The 23363-nt window shown below is 40.9% G+C and overlaps 1 long non-coding RNA gene across 1 annotated transcript in view; it reads right to left on the bottom strand.

Moving 5' to 3' along the window:
* LOC145444515 (uncharacterized) overlaps positions 1 to 21195 on the bottom strand; it is a 414279-nt gene extending 393084 nt beyond the window's left edge. The window contains exon 1 of the long non-coding RNA XR_013916708.1: positions 20884 to 21195. This is a non-coding gene — a long non-coding RNA (uncharacterized LOC145444515). The remainder of the gene's footprint in view (positions 1 to 20883) is intronic.
* Between the last annotated feature and the right edge of the window lie 2168 nt (positions 21196 to 23363).

Raw genomic sequence — 23363 nt, 5'->3', positions numbered from 1 at the left:
CTAACTAGATTGGTAATTTGTACAAGTCTCATAAATACATTTGTATAGTAGGGATGGTGTAAACGGCAGGTTCACCTTCGCGTTCTATGAGTGATCCTCGGAAGTTTAGAGGTAGGTTTGCGTTCAAAAACAAATGTTCGTTGGTTCTGCATAGGCGTACGTGATACATCTTAATTTGATATGTTTATTGTATCGTAAAAACTACATCCGTCTGATTGGAATGTTGGGTACTGTAGCGAATGTAGACTATAACTCATTTTGGAGGTAATGTCTGCCTCAACTTTACAAACCGGTTCTTCCCTCTGCTCAATATCAATGTAGCAATAGTCTGACGACTTACGAATACATTTCCGGTCAATCGTAGAAGGCTGAGGCTTAAGCCTATATCCCTTTGCAAGCCCTCGTCGAGGTTGTCGGCAAAACGACGGAGGACATTGATTTATTATAGCGATTGATTGTTACAGATGATTCCTATGGTTATCTTTAAAAAATCAGCTTATACCTAGGCATTGTGAAATAATGTGACCCACGTTGTCGCTAGGTACCGTGCACGTACTAGGGATGGTGAGAAGGTGAGGTCAACGTTCGCATTCTGTGTGTGCAGCCCAGAAATTTAGAGGTTCACGTTCACAAAAGAACCTGGGTAGGTTCTGCACTGTGAACCTTTTTCATATATTACAATTTTCACATCATTATTAAAACAATCAACCCTAAGAGAGCGAACAAAAGTTTGCTCGAATATTTAGTGACTCTCTGTTATGAGCTTGACCCACAATCGCACAACATCAAGCGCGAAATACACATGTAGGTAGTCAGCGTAAGATGCTTATTCAACCAATCAATGAAGTTGATATCGTTGTCTCATTTAAAAAATCTAGCAGGCGTTGTGGGTTAATCTTGATTTCATATGTTTATTTTATCATGAAAACCAAATCCGCTCGATTGGGGTGCCGGACGCATAGGCTACTCTGGCCACTACAAATACAATGCGTGACGCAAGAAAACACCTTACAGCAACTATACCGGCCGTACCTGCACTTCGTCAGCCAGCCCCAAAAGCGTTGGTCTTGGCCCCACACGGCGATAAGCCAAACTTCTGGGTGCTTCGACCCCAGACCCTACAGTTGGGCGCATATTTTCACCTGTACTTGTAAGGACATTCATTGTACTCAGTGTATGCAAAGAGTTTGAGTAGCTTAGTTGCGCCAATAGCGAAAATTTTCCATCATTCATGACTCAATCGGGTTTTTCGCTGTCGAATTTTTGGCACACCGTTCGTAGTCCCATGTTAGCCTAATATTCATTATTATGTGTTGGTACGTCATGCCGCGGTAATGGCTGACGCCCAAATGCCTATTTCTATAAATTATGCGTGTTTCTCGGAGAAGGGGACCTAATAAGCAAGAAAGCAGAAATTGAAAGAAATTGAAAAAGAAGAAGAAATTGAAAAATGTGGGAAAAAGTGTAAAAAGAATACGCTATGATTCATGTTCATCAGGGTTGCAATGACTCTCGAGAGTCATTTTTTTAAATGAAAAATGACTAGACTCGACCTGAACTCGAGTCATTGCGTATAACTCGGACCAAGTAATATGACTCGAGACTGGGTCTACCAAGACAGGCATTTCATTGTAATTTCGAAGAATAGTAAAGTTATCACACTGATATTATTTCGTCTATCAGTACTGGCACTTGAAAATCCTACCAGAAACTGTTGAAAGTGAGAAAAATGAGGATACGGTATTATGAATGAGAAGCATTTATTATCACCGAGTAGAGTTGTGAAAAGTGGGTTTCTCATGACATTAACTCGAAACTGAACAGTCCACACAATGACTCGGATTCGGACTCGAGTAAAAACACGATGACTCGGACTCAGGGTTGTAATGACTCGAGTCACGATTTTCTGATGACTCGACTTGACTCTAGTCATTTCCTCAAAATACGGACATGACTCGACTCGACTCGGGTCGATTTGAGTATTGACTCGACTTGGACTCGAGTCATCGCCCATATCTCGAACCAGTTCATATGACTCGAGACTCAGACGGCCAAGACCGACATTTTATTGTAATTTCGAAACACAGTAAAGTTACCATCACCCTATTATGATTTCGTCTATCAGTAGTGGTACTTGAAAATGCGACCAGAAACTGTTAAAAGTGAGGAAAATTAGTCTATTGTAAATGCGAACCATTCGATAACTCCAAACAGAGTTATAAAAGTCGGTTTAACAAGACTCTAACTGGAAACTGAGCAGTCAACAAAATGACTTGGGCGTTTACTCGAGTCATAATACCATGACTCGGACTCGAACCTCTGCTCGATGACTTGGACTCGGACTTGACTCGGTGGTCAATTGAAAATGACTCGACTTGACTCGAGTCAAAACTATAAAAGTGAGATTGACTTGCGACTCGGAACCTTGTGACTTGGTTACAACCCTGGTGTTCATTTGCAAAATAATGCCGAGCTCTTTTCAAGCTTAGTCCCTCACCAATTGGGCGGTTTTGGGTGCCCCGGCTACGGTCCTGCACAAAAGGAATGACGAATGCTCGTGCAAACTGCGCTGTTTCGCGATGAGTCAGCTCGTACCTGTTCTCTACTTATGTCGCTCGGATGTCGTCAAATGACACGTCTTGAACTTTAAGTCACATCAAACATGTTTCCAGCGCTAATATTACCTCACGAAGTTCTGAATCAGTTTAAAACTTGAAGTTTCATTTATTTTATCAATGGACAATGAAACCTTTTAAAAGAGGACGTATGGTATCCCTAACCTACCTCGCATGCGTAATCCAGATTCAAAATAAGGTCAATGTGGCAAAGTATAACTTGTAATTAAAGTTACAAGAATCACTTTTTCCATACAGTTAGGTTAAATCGTCTTTGTTACCATTGTCACATTACGCATTATACGTTATGTGTTTCGAATTGCTGCGTAATACGTTTCCAAATCCCTAATTCGCAAAACAATAAGTCAATCAGTGCTCGCGATTACTATCCATCATATCTATCACTCATAAAGGATTAACGGGCATGCCAAAAATAAGAAAGCCGAAAACTGAAATTCAAAGAAGGTTTAGAGCAGGGCTGGCCAACCTTTTCGGCCAAAGGGCCACATTCGATTGACGAACTTTTGCGCGGGCCACTATCCGCGCGAAGCGCGAAATTTTTTTGAAGTTTGTAGGTCAATAATATTGTCAATTGACTATATTGCGGGCCTGCCGTATATCGCTGGGCTAAGTTTGCGAGGACTGGGCTATTCGGCGTATGGACATATCGATATCGACAGCTGTGACCAACATGCGTCAATCATTTCGTGCTTAGGTTTCACGGTGGACGGTCTTACTGCGAGCGCAAACGCAAGGTCGCATATGTTGAACGACACCTTGTCTCGTAATCGCGAATATAGTTCGACTCAATCTGATGCATTAGGTGTTCTTCCATTTTCACAAAAGGGCAACAATAATAAAAAACAAGAAATCGAGTGACAACATATTGCGCTAAGCTTGTAGAAAACTTTTACCTTTGATAAATCTATCGCAAATTATTCTGCGTTATTGTGGTGTACGAAGATGTACCAATATGTGAATGGCTGATGGATCTGTCAATGCGTCGGAACTGATATTTTAGTCATCACATCTCAAGTATTGCGGCCAGACTAATCAAATTTTTGGTTGGCCTTGCAAGCTCAAAATCTGTGCAATCCATTTTTGATGATATTAGAAATATCGGAAATTACCTCGCGGGCCACTCAAAACCTTCTCGCGGGCCACGGGATGGCCGGCCCTGGTTTAGAGCAATAAATATTTGTATACTGGAGTCAGGGGTAAACCCGTTCTCAACATAAACGCTACTTAGGCCGCATACTGTTTGAAAAGCAGCGACCAAGAAAACAAGCGCTGTACTATTGCATATACATCTCAGTGCAGTGGTTCCCGAACTGGGGGCGTGAAAGCATTGGAAGAGTGGCACGAAGCCGAAGTTAGCTGAAAAATGTATTCGTGCTCCGCGCAATTTACTCCCAGCTTATAGTTTATGATCTGCGTAGTGTCCTAGTTTGATATTTCAGAATTCTCTCATCAACAGCCAGATCCTTCCATGCCATCAAACTATCCGTTGGGTCTGCTAGCATTCTGGTTGCACTTTTTACTATTTTGTGATGTCATGATAAGGGGATGAGAGGAGGGCGAGTAATTTCTAAATATCATAAATGGAGGCGTGAGAACCACGGATAACCAATGTTTCATAGTCTTAATAGAAGAGCGTCGATAGGGGTTTAACGAGAGTTAAAAATGCATCATGTTCATCATTGTTTCTAATCATGACGGCAAATGGATGGATATTTTTTATTCAACCGTCAATTTCTCATTACCTAATATCAACACATTCACTGAGCAGCATTTACTAACAATGCAATTTAGAAATAAAATGGAAATACGCTGGAGAATATAGCTGGAAGTTCTCACTCGGCCCGCCAACGTATTTCTACTTCTCACTTGATCCGCTGAGGAAAATAATTGCAGACCCTCGTCATAGGCAGTTTCGCTGAAATCAAACCTCTGCCGTCGGAAGCCATTGCAATATCATGCAATAACAAAATACAGTTTACACAAATATTGGAATGACACCTCATTACAGACGCCGTCACGCAAACGAGCATACCCATCAAGTATCGATTTGATCAAATAGATTACAATTTTAAATCACAACTTCCAGATGCGTTGCTGAGAAAACAATAATCGATAAAGGTAAATATTATCAATTATTCATTGTTTGATTTCAAAGTTACTAAAGCATTCAGCAGATGCGGGAAATACGATTTGCCGATCCAGGATTCATACATTTGGATTGCATTTTTCTGCTTCGTAACGCAGAGTTCATGGTCTACTTTGGACAGAGCCTACGTCACAATGCTGCTAAGTATGCACTAGGAAGCTGTCCAGAAGTAGGCTTCAAGACATTTAGGATCAGTTGTATGCCGAGGTCAACACGACGACTTTATAAACAAAATTCATTAAATTTTCGCAGCGTCATTTGACAGTATATATATATATATATCGACTTTTCAATTAGATAAAATAAATAGGGCAAAAGAAAACAGGAAACAAAAGAACATCGAGATCATCAGTTTTGGGCTCGTGTTAAGCGTCTCCAACGTAGGGGGTCGTGGGCGTCTTCAAGCTACAGCCCGCGTTTCGCTAGATCAGTCTCCATTGCCGAGCATTCTCGTGTTCAGAGTTCCAAGTTTAACTTTTGCATTTAGGCTAATCCTTAGGGATCTTGGTTGAGGCTTCGGGTCCCCGGCGCCGCCCGGCGGATCCCAGTCTTTATGTTGATATTGTCCCACTCGGCGAGTACGCAGTAACTTATAGTAGTAAAGGTTTCGTCGCACTTTGCGACTTGGTCTACTCTGTTTACTGCCTATACTGCGCAGCACGTCCAAGCTGTACGTAATCATTACAAACAATCAGCTAGCGGAGCGAGAAATACACGTCTGCACTCGGCGACTGACTAAAGCGACATTTGACAGTGTAAGAAGAGCCACCAAAGACAAAAGTCGCACAGCTTGCAAAAGTCAACAGGACTTCGCCTTGCAGAAACTTCGATAAAATCACGTATAACACGCGTAATAACAAAAAAGCGGAAGCAAATTTCTCGTTAATTAGAAGTTTCCAATAGTTCGAATAGATCAGTTGCACACATTTCAATAATAATAATAATCGTCAGATTGTATTTTCATCTGAACAAGGCAGTGTACACAATGTACAATGCGACAGGACACAATGCGATATAATGAATAGATTGAAGGATGCCGATCGACCAGTTGTCCAGGTTGACCACGTCAGCCCAGTGCCCGATGTCACAGTTCGTTTTCGATGTTAGTCTCTTTTCCGCGGCTCTTTCTTCCTTCTTCCGTTCTTTGTGACAGTGCTCTTCCATCGGGTCTTTTTCTAATTGCCGGTCCGCGGACCGGTGCCAGTCCGTCGCAAGTTTTACGTCTGTCCGCCAAATATATTATAATTTTATATCGCAATTCTAAAATGCAAGAAGTTGCACGCTCGTCTATTAATTTGAGAAAAATATTATCATATTATAAATTGATTTAACGGTGTCGTAATAAAGAGTTCGTCATTGTCTACTTTAGGCGTATGTCAAAAGGGTCCATGTATGCTACCAAATTGCTTGAAAGTGACCTACAACTCGTTTCAGACAAGTTACATGTGAAAACTGCGGATATTCTAAAATAAACCTCCTTAAATTCTGACCAGTGCAATTAAGTGACACTTGACAGAATAACAGAGGGCTATAGCCGAAGAGCTAAGTTCCATTTCTTTCTTAGAATAACGAACAACCACAATGGAGTTAGTGGTCTTCAAGAGGTCTTCGCGGGCTTCGCCTTGCAGAAGCCACCATTAGGTTTTTAATACTACATTCGAGTCGCATAGCCTACATTTGTCGTAATCAGTTTTTAAGGGTTAATTTTTATTACGAAAGTTAACCGTCCGCAACCTTTGTTCTGGAATTTTTATTTAAGCTTGACTTCATTTCATTTCATTCAGTACGGATTTCACCTGAATATCCATTCACATCTAAAAAGTTTACCAGATCGATTATTCATAAACCGACATCACCCGTAACCCGCATCCCGTCATATGACGTGTCTTCATCGCGATTCTGTAAGCTATTTCTCCTTGACTATGTACTGGGCATGCCTCTTTATACCACGTTCCTTCATTTACGTCAGGGGTCGGCAACCTTTTGCTAGTCACGGGCCAAATTTCGAGTGCACCACCTTTCGGCGGGCCGGAATTTTCCCTAATACTATATTTAACGCTCATTCCAGTATATTACCCTACATTGCTGCAATCTCAATCATACAAATCACAAAAGAGCAAAACACATGTATTTACGCTTCAACACGCAGGATAAATGTGGCACTTGGCTGCAGCTATCTTTGTGAAAGGTTTTCAACTTCTGGTAACAAGTCAGATGAAGCAAGAGATGATATTATTTTTCGCCCGCACCATCGAGATGCTTTGACGACGAAGTTGCGATACGGCCGTGAGGTCATCTAGTCTGCGCACCCGTTTTTTCTCCTCCATGCTATCCGTGATTGCTGAGCGCCTAGCACAGTGGTTCTCACCCTTTTTTTAGACACGCCCCCTTTTGGATAGTGAAAAATCTCACGCCTCCGTTATCGTCATAGCACAAAATCCAACCGGGATGCTAGCAACCCCAACAGATTGCTTGATGGCATGGAAGGTTATGAGTGTTGATGAGAGAATTAGAAATATAAAATGAGGTCTGTATATAGAGGAACACGCGTGAACTGGAGGCAAATCGCGCGGAGCGCGAAAAATTTGTCCAACTGACCGCTCTTCGCGCCCCCTTCAATGCTTTCACGACCCCCCCCCCAAGGTGGGCGCGCCCCCCAGGTTGAGAACCACTCACCTAGCAGGATAGCTGCGGGTACCAATTTTCGAGTCTTTGGTATGACCCGGCCGGGTATCGAACCCACGACCTAACGCTCTAGAAGACGGACGCATCACCGTCACACTATCTCGCTCCGTGAGCAAAAATCAGACCACATTCTAAAGGTTCGTTGGAATATTTGATCTTAGCTTGCTCTTCGTGAATTTCATTGTTGAAAACGATTGTTCACATGTGTACGTGATACCAAAAGTCGATGCAATTTCTTTTGCATTGTTGGTCAAGCTGGGATAAAGACCCATTTAAAAAACTACTCTTTGTCAGGGTCATGCAGCGATATGCTCTTTGTATGAAATTTGTCATTCAATTCAACTGCATCGCATTTCAAGAGAGCCAATTTGAAATTTTCAGCCAATGGTATTGGCGCCCACATTAAACGGAGTATACTGAGTAGTCAGAACTTATTGTGTACAGAACGAATGTCGGAAAAGCGGACTGAAATTCAATAATTACATTTCGTATCACAGTTACAAATGTATATAGTGCTGGTACTAGGTTTAGTCTCTTCCAGTATAGGAAAGTGATCAATATCAACACTATTCAGGATTGTTATGTTGGCGTACAATGTCTTCTGGTGAATTAGACTACCGCTGACCAACCTACGGAGGCTAGTTATCTATAATTAAACAGGGAAAGTTTGAAATTTTGTCATTGCGTCTGAAATGTTCCAGGCGTTTTTGAAGCAGGGGAACGGCGCTTTTATTGTCACGCCCCACCAGCGTGACAAATCATTTAAATGTATGGTATACCTTCGGTTGCGCGAAACACCCGCTTGATAAGCACTGTTCTAGTCTACACTACAGACAATCTCCATCTCCTACTTTTAGTACAAGATGCTAGTCAACCGCCTTCGTACCAGTTTTATGGCGTAACAATAGACTAATACGACGTAGGCTACTTATATCATAGCAATGCTGCATTCTTTCCAAGCAGTGCTGCACTGCAGATTGGAACTCATTACGAAGTGGCGGGCCGTATTCTTGTGGTAACTAAGTATTTAGTCGCGGGCCGGACGATTTCGCTTGGCGGGCCGTAGGTTGCCGACCCTTGATTTACGTCAATATATATTTGTAGGTCAAGGTTAGGGCTGTGGAGTCGGTAAATTTTACCTCCGACTCCGACTCCACACATTTTCAATGGACCGACTCCGACTCTGTCTCCGACTCCCGAGTCTTCAAGCGCACCGACTCCGGCTCCGGTTCATACTCCGACACCAACCCCCTGATCCAACAGTATTATCAATTTACTTCAAAAATTATATGCCGATAGTTCAGACTTGGAGGACAGATTCTAGTTGGACCAGTGCCTGATCATTATTTTAATGTATGTTTTCGGAATCGGTGCAACAGTAGCTTTCGATCAAGACCAGATTCAGTAATTTCTGCGCTCGGGAAGATAGCTTTTGGATTGCCAGAAATCCTACAGTCGCTTACGCAAAACAATTCTCCACTCCAGCCTCAGCGAAGCGGAACGAAGCTGCAAAATCGGTCGTTGCCGTTCCATGTTTAATTTCTATAGTTTTACGATTAACAGACAACCAGTGGTCACCGTGACACTAATAACTGTTTTCCATCAACATGTCAAAATTTATAAACTTTTAAATAATTGTTTTTCGCGTTGGGATTGGTGTTGTGGGGGCGGGATATTAGGGTTACGGGTGGGGGATATTAGGGTTCCATCGCTTGCTTTTATCTAATCTTCTGTTGCTTTTCATTCACTGTGTACATGCCTGTTTTTTACATCGTCTAGGTCAGGGTTCATCACACTGGGGTACGCGAGAAAATTTACATAGTAGCCTACACGTTCACTGTGACAATTTCAAGGTTTATGTGTCAAGCGAGAAAAAAGCTTAGGCTTGCCAACTGCAGCGTTCAGGGCTTGAGCCACGATGCCGTTCGACTAATAATGGGGCCGTTCGTTGTGCATGGCCGTAACCGCAACACCCCACGCTCCCCAATTGGGGGAAGCCCGAGCTCGAAGAGGGCTCAAAACTAAGTCGTTAATGAACTCGAATTATAGAGTATCTTATATAAATAGGCATTCCGGCATCGGTCATTATTGCGACACGGTGTGCCACGACATGAAGCTTAGGCAGACATGGGACTCTAAGAAGTGTGTCAAAAAGGACTGACCTAATGATGACCGAAAACTTCGATATATATATACATATATATATATATATATGAATTTATAATTGTCCATCGGTGCCTGAATAGCTGGCGCCGAATCTTTTAGTCCTGGCAATTTGCACAGCACAGGACAAATACATCCCCTAGATAAAAGTTCCTTACCAGTGAAAAACACCAATTTGAAATCGTGTGGATCTTTTAGTTTAGTACGTTTGGGCGATTTCAATATTTTATTAACTATACAGTGGACAGAAAGTAAAAAATAGCAACATGTCAAACAATCAATCGATCAATCGACAGAATATATTTTCATTTGCTCAAAACACATACACAATGAACAATGCGATATACAAGACACACAATGCGATGTAATGAATAGATAGGGGGATGCATAACGACCAACCAGTTGGGGTCTCTTGAACTGGCGGTAAGTAATTATAACAACAGGCCCGTGCAAATATATTTTTAATTAATAATTACGTGCCCTAAATATTCCAAGACAACACTTCACTCAGTTCTAACGGTAAATTTGATTACGTGGGGTCAGAGAGGATGAAATATTTCTTGTAAAATATGTATGCAATGACCAATATTATTGACCGATTCAATCATGAATTGTAGAAAATTTTCGTGTGATGAGGACGTCTAAACTCACCGATTACCAATATGAAATTTCGAACACAAGTAGTAGTGAAAACGGTCATTCTAATGGGGGATCTCGGGGGCTGCGTTCCCCAGACGTTTGGTCCATCACCCTATGGAGTGGAGCCAAGACCAACGTTTTTTGGGGGGCTGACCGAAGTGCTGTTTCGACCCTGATGCTGAATAACGTTCATCGCTTGATTAATAGTTTAGTAATTTTATGTAGCTCATCTGCCGCGGTGATAAGTTTTTCCGTAGCCCATTGTCGATCTCGAGTTGGTTTTGTCAGCAGTCATTCACTGAATATGATGATTACTTTATGAGCGCTATTTCAATGTTCGGCGTTTTGATTCTGCACAAATAGTCCTGGTCGTGAAATACCAGATTATTTCGCTGTGAAGCAGTTGACATTATTTTCCATCCAGTGACCAAATAAGGTACAAATAAAACTTGAAAAGTCATTCATTAAGCTATGACATTATAACAGCAGGTAGTACTCAAATACAGAGTTGAACAATAATGGTAATTGTCATTGGGCTGAATGTAGTTATTACATTTTTTCATGTAATAGTAATTTGATATTTTTAGCAAGGAGCAATTGTAATTGTAATGTAATTAAAACATGCAAGGAAATAATTGTAATTGTAATTGAGCTGAAATAATATAATTGATCCAACTCTGGTCTACATGCAATTAGTCAAGTATTCAAAGACTAGGACTTGCAGTCTTTCTTAATCATTTGTTCAACCCAAGTATAGTTAAGCTACAATACAATTATCTCTAATATTGTCAAGTGGGAAGGAGCGTTTGGTTATATCTACATCAATGTTACAACCAGACGGTATATTTACTCTGTCACAATATCATGGTATAATTCCAAAAATTGCATCAATTTGTGACTGCATCGCGAATATGCATATTGCGTCTTTTTTCCTCTATGCAACTGAATTGTAATTTGCAAATAATGTACAATTCTATCTTTGTCAGGCGTGGCCAACCTTTCCGGTCAAAGAGTCACATAAGATTTACGATCCATTGCGCGGGCAACTTGAATGTTGATAACCCTTTTTAGTCGTCCTATAGGAACGAACCGAATTAGGTAACATTGAAAACACGACTTATATGACTACGTTTTAACATTGATACCAATTATATAATGAAAAGTCCGCGTGCAACTGTACAGTGGGCAGTCATGCCCTGGTCGCGCGAAGCACGAAATGTTTTCAAAGGCAATGAATGAATTCGATCAATAAATAGGCCTATATTACTTGCATATTAAGGGCCGTCTCTGTATAGCAATCGGCTCATTCGGCAAGGACAGGATTATTTGGAGATTTAGACGTAGCAATATCGATGGTTTCGGTGAACATGACTCTGTAATTTTGTGCAAATGTTTCATCGCCGACGATCTCGCTCAGAGCGCACAAGCGAAGTCTCATGTTGGACGACACGTTATTTACTAATTGTATACTTGGACTCAATGCTGTAAATTACGCGTAGTTATAATTACCAGGAGGGGTTCCAATACCAAATGTAAGAAATGTGACAATAAATCATGAGAAGTGCTAAGAAAAATTTCAAGTCAAATAAATCTGCTACGGAATATTCTACTTTGTGGTCATAAACGAAGATCTGCGATGAATGTGGATGTGCCCTATGGTTACGCCAATGCGTCGAAACTGATGTTTTAGTCATCATCAAATTTCGCGGTCAGGCTAATAAAATTTTGGTTGGCCCTGCGATTTTACCTGATGTTATATCTAATTTCTAGAATTACCTCACAGGCCACACAAAACCTTCTCGCGGGCCACATTTGGCCTGCGGGGAACAGTTTGGCCGCATCTGATCCGAATCGTTACATAAAAATCCTATTATAGTTATTATTAGTAATTTAAAGTTACCTTTGAAAGCAATTGTTTTCACGATAAAGAAGTCGAAGTCAGGTCATTTTCACCAACTCCGACTCCGACTCACGACTCCGACTCCGACTCCACCGACTCCGACTCTGACTCCACGGCCCTGATAAAGGTAGGGCTTGACTGAATGGCATAACTAAGTTGTTTCCACCGATTCTTTCATTTCATGGTATTGTAACTCTTGCGGCATCCTTGATGAATATATAAATATGTGAATATGAATTAGCTTCGTCTTGTGAATATTCAAATAGTAGAAAATGACTGCTCACAAATGTGGACTCGAAGAAAACGAGTTAAATCAGGTCAAGCGATTACCTATACACTGCAAGCAAATTCACATTTCATCCGGGCAAAGATAGAGATTGAAGTAGACTCTGTCAAGAGACCACGAGGTAAATGGTAAGGTCATTTATCACTAAACATGGCACACATGCCAATTGACCAAGAAGAGCAGAGACCTAAGGGTCAATGTAAATTAGAATAGTTAACATTGTTGGGGTTTCTCTAGGCTCCTCGACACATGCTCTGATTAGGCGGTATGTTAAAAAGCCAAGAGGTGGGACGTGCAACAAGTCAGCAGATATGGAATCAGCACCGTAACTACTGCACCCCAAACCCCCCAATTAGGGGGGGGGCGAGCTCGAAGGGGGCCCAAAATTATTACGTGAATTAGCATAAATCATAGAGTATTTTTTGAAAATTTATGCAATTTTTCCAAAATTTTTTCGCGCCGGGCGCGAATTCAAGTAGCCATTTTTATACATTATTGGATATTGGACCATTACCGCGCCACGACCCACCAAGACATACAATCAAGTTTTAGGCCATATAACATGCGACCCCAAGAAGTGTGCCAGAACGATCGGCAGCTAGAACAACTTGGCCGAAAAGGTCTATGCCCTTATGCAGACCGAAGACTTCGTTATATAGGCTATACAAAATACATATAAGTTTAATTGTCCATAGGCGCCTAAATGACCGGCGCCGAATGTTCCTGTCTTTGCAATCTGAACCTCACAAGACAAATGCCAGCTCGCTGGGAAAAATTTTATGTCAGTGAAGAAATACCAATTTGAAATCGTGTGCTTCTCTCAGTTTAGAAGCCTACGTTTGGGCGATTCTATATTTTTTGATAGAGCAGACTGGAAGTCACGAAATAACATCAAGTTACGAAGTCATATCAACGGGTCCGCCCGCCCGAAGATGTTTAATCATTATTTACGGGCCCTCCCGTTTTCAAGACACTTCACGCAGCTCTACCGGTAAATCTAATTACGTGAGTAGAGAGAAGATAAAAATAGATAACAAATATGCAATTCCCGATCATACTGACCGACGAAATCATGAATTCTAGAAATTTTCCGCGCCTCGCGCGCTTAGGCGACAAAAGCTGATTGACTAAACAAACTCCCAATGAATATGATGAATAGTGGTAAACAGTGTATCGCGGGAGGGGGGGTCTGGGGGGCGAAGCCCCCCATAAGTTTGGTCTATAACCCTATGGGGGGCCCAAGACCAAAGTTTTGGGGGAGAGCCTGACGAAGTGCTGTTACGGCCCTGTATGGAATACAATGAAGAATATCGGCCTTGTGCAAATGATCAATGCAGTCGAAAAACTATGAGTATCACAAAATCAAAATGGCGAACATTCAGCTTTACCTGTCGCTATGCGAGGTAGGAATTCGCGACAGCGCATGCAAACTTAACAGGACTGAAAAATGTCTGCTGGCGATATCTTGCGAGGCTTGGCTACTTGCCTTAGATACAAAATCCTAATTCCAGAAATTTTCAGCAAGTCATTATTCCCGTCGATTTTAATGAGGAATTCAATATTCTTCGAGCCAAGAATAATAAATAATATTATTGTTGGTAAACATATATATTGCTACTCAAACCCCTTTGATCGCAAATGCTACTATATTGGGACATATTGGTATTGGTGAATGTCGAAATAATTGTTTCAATTCCAAGTCCAATAAATAAGTCATTATTCGTAAAATCTGCGTGTTAAGTGTCGCAGATATGAATTACAATCGAATTGGCAGCTTTTGATAGACTCTTGTGATCATAAACAAACCTGAAACGGCGAGGTCATGTGTCTATTGACTGTATATTTTGAAAACCCTGAAAATATACGAAAAATCGAAGAATAACATTTTCAATATTTTTCTCATGGGGTTCTCTTCATCCGCCAAATGACTTCAACCATTCAAAGGTAATGACGAGATTGGTATAACGATGTACCATGAAACACTGTGTCAATACAGACTAATAATGTAGAAAGTCATTTGCAGCACCGATTATTCTCTCTCGTACGAATGTTGCAGGTTGCTTGTAGCTATTGGTTGATAACCCGAGCTTAAAATTTTAACTAACGGGTATCAATGGAATCATAATGTCAAAGCAAAAGGTGCGAAATTTGAAGAACAAAGTATCAATATTTTTTCAGTATCAAATCGAAACGGTGATAAATTTAATATGGCCAGCCCAGGAAAAGGATTGTCTCATAAGTTATACTTCACGATCATGCAGCGTATAATAGGAACGCGTTATTTTCGACAAATCAGAAATATTCTAACGAAAAACATGGCAGAATGTCTCCACTTCCGTTGCTCTACCGTTGGATAACTGTAGCTGGAGTGATTCTGCTTGCATCCTATTTTACAAGTGAGCAAAGTAAAGCTTTCGAAAGGAAAATATGTGATCGTATTCTATCTTGAAGCGTATTCAATCGCGATCGTATTATTAAATGTAAAGATTATCGACTTTGAAATAGGTCATGTCCTGTGCGAATAAATCCTTGACCTCACGACATGCGGGTTCATATTCGAATTAGTCATGTAATACGTAAACTATAACGACATACAAATTGGATTAACTTGCCGCGATGTTGGCTTAGAGTACTTTTCGATTTATGTAAAACGCTTTATTTATTGATATATCAGTAGGTGATATGAGTATACTGATAGTTGAGATATCCCTATCTTTATACAAATCTGACGTTCATGACTAATGAATATGCGCATCGTCATCAATGAATAATATATATTCTGATATATACATATACACATAATCGTCTATAGTTGCATATTGGCCACGTGGAATGTGTTCGTATCGATAACGGTATACTGACTGCTACTCTTACCGACTACCGGTAGTTATTAATCATTTTTAAAGCTCACGGACCTGTTAAATTCCAGAAATTAATATTAACCGATAATGGAATACGAACAAAGTATGCAACTCACAAAAAGATTTGAAAGTTCCTGATTGAACTAACTCTCTTTCTCTGGTCCGTTTCTTTTGAAAGAAATCCGACCTCGTTCGCTGCCTTCTAAGTTCCATTATGGCCTAAATTGCCGTGCTATTGAATTTCTTCTACGCGTAGTCCACTGAAGATTCATGCGTTCGTATAATAGACGAAACTCTACTTACAGTATCGATAGAATTGGTGCAAGCAAAAGGTAGTGGGGATAGGTAGAGCTAATGCGGTTTCAAGGTGGAGCACTGCGCTGATGTAGACCTATATCAGGGGTTCTTAAATTAGGGTACGCGTATCCCGTGGGTTATGCGAGTAACTTCAATTTTTCTGGCATTGTGACAATTTCCTGCATCAGGGACTTTAACGTTTATGCTAGAAAATGCGTAAGCTTGCAACTCGAGTATTTATGAAGCCACCATACATCTACTTTATCGTGGAACATTCAACGCCTCATCTACATTAACTGGAACAAATGTCTGTTAGGAGAGTGACTAGGTGGCCTACCGTATATCTCGCAATACTTCTACCTGAGCCAGTGCGATATGCTTATTAGGAGGGCTACTTGATTAGCCCTTATTGCAATCGTTAGTCTTCTGCTTATTCACAACGATAAGCAGGTTATAGTATATGGTCTTTCAAACAGATCTCGTGTGAGATTTTCCGTTGAACATAAGCCACTTTCGACGTACCTAAACGTATTTGTATTTCTAATATTGTGCGAACAACGAGTACGCATCCCGTCGTTATAACTGTCACGGAAAGGGCACTTCCTAATTGCTGTACCTTAGTCATAAACAGGAAACATCACGGTTTGCTAGGAGGTAATGGCTAATAATAGGTAATATGATATCCACTTTTCGGCAAACGGTGCGCTATGAGTAGGCTAATCAAGGCCTATGACGAACGCGGGTGTATTCATGGGCTCAGGATCTCGTATCGTTGCAATTGTTCGTCCACTCCACAACAATCAACACAGTCCTTTCGGTTTATAAAAATGATGAATATATTCATATATTGGACGCAATATACTAATAACGACGGTGGACACAACCTACTCAACCCATACGATATACAAACAGCAACCAACCTAGCTCGGCGCAAATCCAATACATTCGCACCTTGGCCCACAAGACAACTGCTTCTTCATGTTACAATATTCCATCCTCGAGGGGGACGCGAGTGGTGCAGTTGATTAGGCGCTAACGTTTCCGAAAAACTTCTGTGTGTCGGGAGCTTTATCTGGTCTCCTCGTCGCTGCGATTGTAGTGTATGAGAAAGTCCCAGAGTGAAGGTTAGCCGAGCCTAGAGTCGGCCGTAAAGACTCACGATACGGACGCACGAAAAACGAGGGTGACCGATGGTGGGAGAGCGCAATCATGGAAGTCGTTCGTAGTATAGTACAAAAAGACTGCAAAAAGACACGGATGTTAATGAAATTATCGTGCGGGGCGCAAATGACCCTAATAGGCGATAAGCGACCTCGACACACACTCACACACATCTGTCTCAAGTCGTGCTGTCCCTCGAAACTGACTCACACCTGCACGCTCCCGACACACCACATGAAACGTAAATTACCGACGGAAAATAGAACTTTCTAGAAACCTCGAGTTTCCACATGTAAAACGTAATAATAATACCTAGAGCGAATTTTTTTACCTGAAAACGCAAGACTTTGACCTAATAAATGCAAAATTGTGACATGTTTGGACCATTAATTTTGACCGAATTTTGACCTAACGTATGCAAATTAGGTGTTATCCGACATATTGTTAGAATTGTGCTAATTATCTTCATTTCTGGTATGAACTGCCTGTCCTTACGAAGTAGTTTGGCCTGAAAAAACTTATTTGACTCAAAAACTGACAAATTTTCACATGAAAAAACTTTATTTCAACGACATCTGGCCATATGAAGAATTCCAGTAGTTACATCACGTATTATGGTAGAAATAATTGCAAATTGCTGTAGCACAACGAAAGATTCTTTCCTAGATTCTCTAGAAAGTGTCTGTCCTTATCAAGTAGCTTGCCAAGAATGGAGAAAATACGTTCAACGGCAGCAGTTGTTGGCCGACAACACTAAAGTTGTGCGTACACTATACTGGTGACAAACCGCGTTGCTTCATTCATGGTGTCTACATCACAATTTCTCATCATGCGCCTCATTATATAAGAACCATGCAATGACCACGCAGTCTAGCTTTAGTTAGGATATTGCGGTACGTAGAGCATAACACCATGTCAACCTATTTGGTTTATTTGAATGTTCATGATCAACAATGAGCAGACAATGAGTAGTTCTAACAATGTGGCGAGATAGCGCAGTGGTATAATCCACAGCCGCAACCAGTGGTGCCACTCCTAGTGTTTCAACACTAGATCTAGTATTTTTTTTCGCACAATTTTGCTAATCTAGTGTTTTTCTGCAATTATGCGAACAATGAATATTTTAACGTTAGAATACTAAATTAAACGCTAAATTTATCGCTAATAAGGTGAATTGGTGTCTCTGGCTGTGTTTGTTTTCAACAATTCTATGTGGTGGTGCAGTAAGAAGCAATTATTACGTAACAGAGTGCGCTGTGAATCCGCACTTATGAGCGAAAGTCTCGGAAAAAATGAAATGAGATTTCGCTCTGACGCTCTGCTGTTTCTTGTTGAACTCACTCTGCAGATTCGGGCAAGATTTTCATTCATCATCAAAGTCTGAAAATCGGCGTTGTTCTGAACAATCACAACCGCGCAAGGTTCATTGTTATGGTCAAGGGGCAGCGTCGCTGCGATTGTTTACAGCAATACCGATTTTCAGACTTTGAAGGTTATTTCGGGGTGGTTCCGTTACCTTAATGAAGTTTTAATGTATGTTTTCAGAATCAGCGCGACAGTAGCTTTCAAATAAGATCAACTTTATTTAATTTGAGCGCTCGGTTCACCAGCAAAAGAATTCGCCATTATGTTGCGTTCAAATTGCTGAGCAGTCATTGCCTCTGGGCAAGTAAGCGTGACGACGGATGTTGCGTATCTATCCATAGGTTAGTTATCTACAGTTGATAAGACTGTTAACGGATTCAATGCACTCAAGTACGAAAGCATGCTGTACTCGGCAAATGAAAATCTTGCCCGAATCTGCAGAGTGAGTTCAAGAAGAAACGACAGAGCATCAGAGCGAAATCTCATTGTATCGCAGTTTAGTGGTGTTTTGAAACGATGAAAATATTAATAAAACTGATTGATTCCACTGTGTGCGTGGAAATGAAGTATGCTGTACATGGACAGCTGGAAAGTGGACACCTCCCCGTTGTTAAGTTGAAGATGTACGGTAGTGAGCAAGATGCTACACAAAAGATACTTATGTTTGATGGATGGTGTACAATCGAAAGATAATTTTTATGATGCCGAAAGCGACAATATTTGATTTTTTCTTATTCTGTTGAATTCGTTTCATTAATTGTCATTGAATAATCATGCAGTATATCAATTCGTTTCATTAATTTTCGTTGAAGAATCACGCAGAATATCAAGCATACCTATCAAATTTATGTGTGGAACACTTCTTGTCTATGGATTTGTACCTTATTGGTCATCATGATTACTTGGCAACGGCAAATTTTTACTGCAATTTACTAATCTAGTGTTTTTTCACGACATAATCTAGTGTTTTTCCCGGGACCTAGAGTGGCAACACTGGCCGCAACACCAATGGGTTGCGGGTTCGAGTCTGACCAAGGTTGACTCCAGAATTCCTGCTTAAGTGTTGGAGGTGTATCTAGGCTTCTTCTCACCCATCTCATCCACGTAAGCGGTGTCATATAAAAGCTGAGAAGTGGGCCGTGCTACAAATCGGCAGCGACGGAATAAAAATGATGAATTTATGAACATTAATTCCGCATCAGATCAGAAGGCACATCACACAGAACCGGTATCGTACAGCCGAACCTCAAATAGTATATGGTGATTACTGATTATATGCTAGATATACATTGCAAGTTGCAATGAGAGTCTGCGCAGCTCCATCATTAGCAAATTGATTGACGCATCATATCAGGGGTATGATATACATCAGGAGTGTCCACTGACGTCACGGCCAGGATTCAAATATTCAGATCACTCGCGGGCCCCACCATGCAAATATTACCTTAAACTCCATCCCCTTGCTTTAAGTTTGCATACTTTATGGTCAAGCCTACATAGACACAATAGTATATTACTTTATATTAGGGATAGTACGGGTTGTATTTTAGCTGTACCATTATTAGCAATCAACAGAACTGGCAATAATACGATGATACATTTATAAACTGGTTTAACAGTGGTTGTAACGATGACATAGGTTGGAATATTTGTATGCTCTCTTTGTTTTGGTCGTATACTGGCGCCAACCCTGCGAATGCGCTGTGATGAGGAATACGAAGTATTTAACAGTGAACGCGGGCGTTGGAATTTGGTCCATTATTATCATATCGCGATACGGGTTTGTCTCGACCGTCTGAGTCAGAAGTAATGCAGCAGTGCGACCACAGATATTTGAATTCTGCGTAACTATTACATCCTCCATGTAGCATGCATGCATTGGTTTCGCATCGGCGTGCTGTTCTTGTTGTTGTCCTTATTGTTGTTGTTGTTCATTAATAACAGGATTTGGCGCAAGGCTTATTGCCTGACCGCCTTTGGCACGTCCGTCATTGTACATTTATACTAAGAAAGGATGTAGTACTAGGGTAGAGGTGGGCAACCTTTTTGCCATTCATGGCCACATTCCGATTACTTATGCAGACTACAGCCGCATTCCAGTGCATAAGCCGTAATGAACTGAATGGGCGCAATTTCCACTCTCCATGTTCATTCTCGTTGATCTCCGGACTAATCTACTTTTCATATCGGAATACTATGCTCACCGAAATCGAGAGTTGCCATGTTTTCAATAAATTCTTAGACTCCATGTATTGCATAGGAATAACTATTTGACCGCATTACCGAAATTTTAAAAAAATTACTCCAATCTCGCCATTTTCCTTTGGGTGTAGGTTGCTCCCCGAATTATGTGTGTATTGACTAGGCTTACCATATTTTGGAAATCTAAAAAGAGGACACTTTTTCAGAAATTTGCAACTTGCAAAACCGGAGTAGAATTCTCAAAAACCAATGAATTTTTCCCACTTTGCGATCGGTTGACTAAAAAAAAGGTCATCTTTTCCGCTCAGAGCTCAAAATACCGTTTTTCTCTCCACAATGCCAGGTGTATGAGTAAAAATAAAAGGGCATCTTTTCGCTCAGAGCTAAAATCACTGTTATTCACTCTGCGAAATACCCGCCGGAGCGTCACTACTGTGCTAATTTGCGGCATATCACTCGCAATTTGCTCTAAATCTGACCTAAATTTTCAAAAAAGAGGATAAAATCTCAAAAAAGAGGACAAAAGGGCGTCCTCCGAGGACACTTTAAAAAAAGTCAAAAAAGAGGACAAATCCTCTTAAAAGAGGACGTACGGTAAGCCTAGTATTGACCAGTTTCTTACTGTGAATAAAGAATACAATAATAACTTCCTACAACTCGTCATAGCTTACTTGTTACTATTATTTATTATTTCTACTCAATCAGGTATTTGAATAAGCAGATGCATACAGGCTAGGAATTGTAAGTAATCCCAACTACAGACTGTATTTCAACATTTGTCAATCAAGGTTGCAAACGCTGTATTTCATATTTCGATCACTGGGCACGATTGTGGCGTTTGAACTCGGATATAGTGACATGCAAGGCAACGAAGAAGGTTCAAGCGATGTCGCTAAAGACGGTCTACTTTATGAAAAAATATTCATGAACCTATCTATTCTGGAATTGGACCCAATAGAATCGAGCACAGAGGAAGTGGAATTTCAGGATGTGGTTCTTGCCGCACCCGTTTATAAAGTAGTGCCATATATCCGCGAAGAATACGTCGTACCCAATGTCAAACCAAATGCGTATGCTATGGACATCTTGCTCGTAACCAACATGGAGCATTATACACGCGTTGAACTATATCCACCTGTTAACCAGACCATTCAAAGGCAATTCGCAAATATTTCTCGGCTATGTGGCTATCCCCTCTTTCTCGAAGAAGGGATGTGTGAAATTAGGGATGAAGTGTTGCTTTGCACCAAGTCCTGGGCGGCTGTGATTTTTGGGTTGATGGTCGGTTTGCTCGCCGTAACCATCATAAGTGTCAACAGTGTCATACTCGGATTGGTTGCCACAAATGCAGCAATGAGAAAACAGCATCACGCCATTAAAGGTTAGCCCTTTTTTTATGAAAATTAATATTTGATAGCGGTAAAGCTTGATATTAGAACGACTTAATATAATATAGTTACGTTAGCTTATAACTTTGACCAGCATATTATATACCTGATTTCAATTCGACTATTCAAGATTAAGCCTGACTGAGGAAACATCTTCGAAACAGGAATGGTATAAATGATTTGTACACGTCTTGCAACATTAATGAACAACGCATTTTGCACTTCAGCCATCTTACAAGATGCAATGATTTGAATACTAATCGGTGTGATCGACGGATTCATTATTATGCCTCGTACTTCCAAAATGCGGACTTGACATATCTCTAGTCACGTTCCAAAATCGACTTGATTTGAATCAAATGTCATGTGACTCGAAGAGTGACTTGTTCCCAACAGAGGAGACATCAAACATGATCCGTGGCTAATGGCAAGATTACAAATCTTTGATTCGTTTCTTCATTCAACAAGGAAGTATTCATTTTGCCACTGCAAAAACACCATTACTTCAACCTTCGCATTAGATGAAACATTTATATAGATATAGTGATTCGGTATGAATGGTGTCTCACCATCACCATACATCTCAATGTATACATGCGTGGGTTGTTTTATTATCCTAGACTACACTACATTCTGCACGCCGGAATGTCTATTCCTTTTTCGTTGCAGCGTCGATGGCTGTTGCTGACGGCATTGTTGGATTCATTTGCTGTGCACGGTACTACCCGCCATGGCATGGGTGCCAGGTGTTAAGCTAGAAGAATTTGTGTCGTACTCCAGTGAGACAGTCAACTCGCCCATCGCAATATTATTCGGAGCTCTTCTAACCGTATCCCTAGTGGTGAGAAATTTATATGAAGACCTGCGTTTTGCTTCATGTTTGTATAAGCATGGAATGAATGGATTAATGAACGCATTTATTCATCGTACCAGTTGAACTTCTTCATATGTATATAGTGACTCGGTGATCTGAAATGAAGCAATCGTGATTTGTAATCGTAATCGATTAGATTTCACATAATATCAAAGTAATCGTAATGGCAATCAGATATGTTAATTACACAGATCGATTTCTTTGTGAAAGGACGATTACTCGACTTTTTGGATTTACAAAGGCTGTGAAGCTTACCGTCGAATATTACATCACTAGTGTTAGTTATTCCCCATCCGTCGTAACGGATTATGACGTAGTTGAGCAGTCATTATCCAAGGCTACGTACACCCCACGGGGATGCGATGCGAAAACAGCATGGCGCACTACATATACTGTGAAATTATACGCTATATAGGCATGTTTGTGAAAAATACCTGACAAGTAAGCTTGCTATAAATAGAAATAGAATCTTGGAGGTACAGAACTTTTGATATACCTACTCGAATATTAATCAGAAGTACCTCATTACACATGATCTCAAGATTTCAAGAGGGCGTTGAACGTATGTCCAGGTGGATGAGGGGGCGATGAGTCAGAAAGGTTGACAACCACTGCCGTAAAACAAATGTGGGCCGTGTTTTTAAAGTCGGCCGCCCACGAATCAATATGAAGAATATCAGTCTGGTGCAGTAGCTCTCAATCGGAATATCGCAGCACCCTGGGTGCCGATAGAAATGCTTAATAGGGCCGAGGAACTAAG

This window comes from Botryllus schlosseri, chromosome 8 (genome assembly GCF_051294905.1).
Source record: "Botryllus schlosseri isolate E-star chromosome 8, Bs_hap1, whole genome shotgun sequence".
In the NCBI taxonomy this organism is placed as follows: domain Eukaryota; kingdom Metazoa; phylum Chordata; class Ascidiacea; order Stolidobranchia; family Styelidae; genus Botryllus; species Botryllus schlosseri.
Note: the sequence above shows the minus strand (reverse complement) of the source record. Positions and strands in the feature narration are given on the sequence as shown.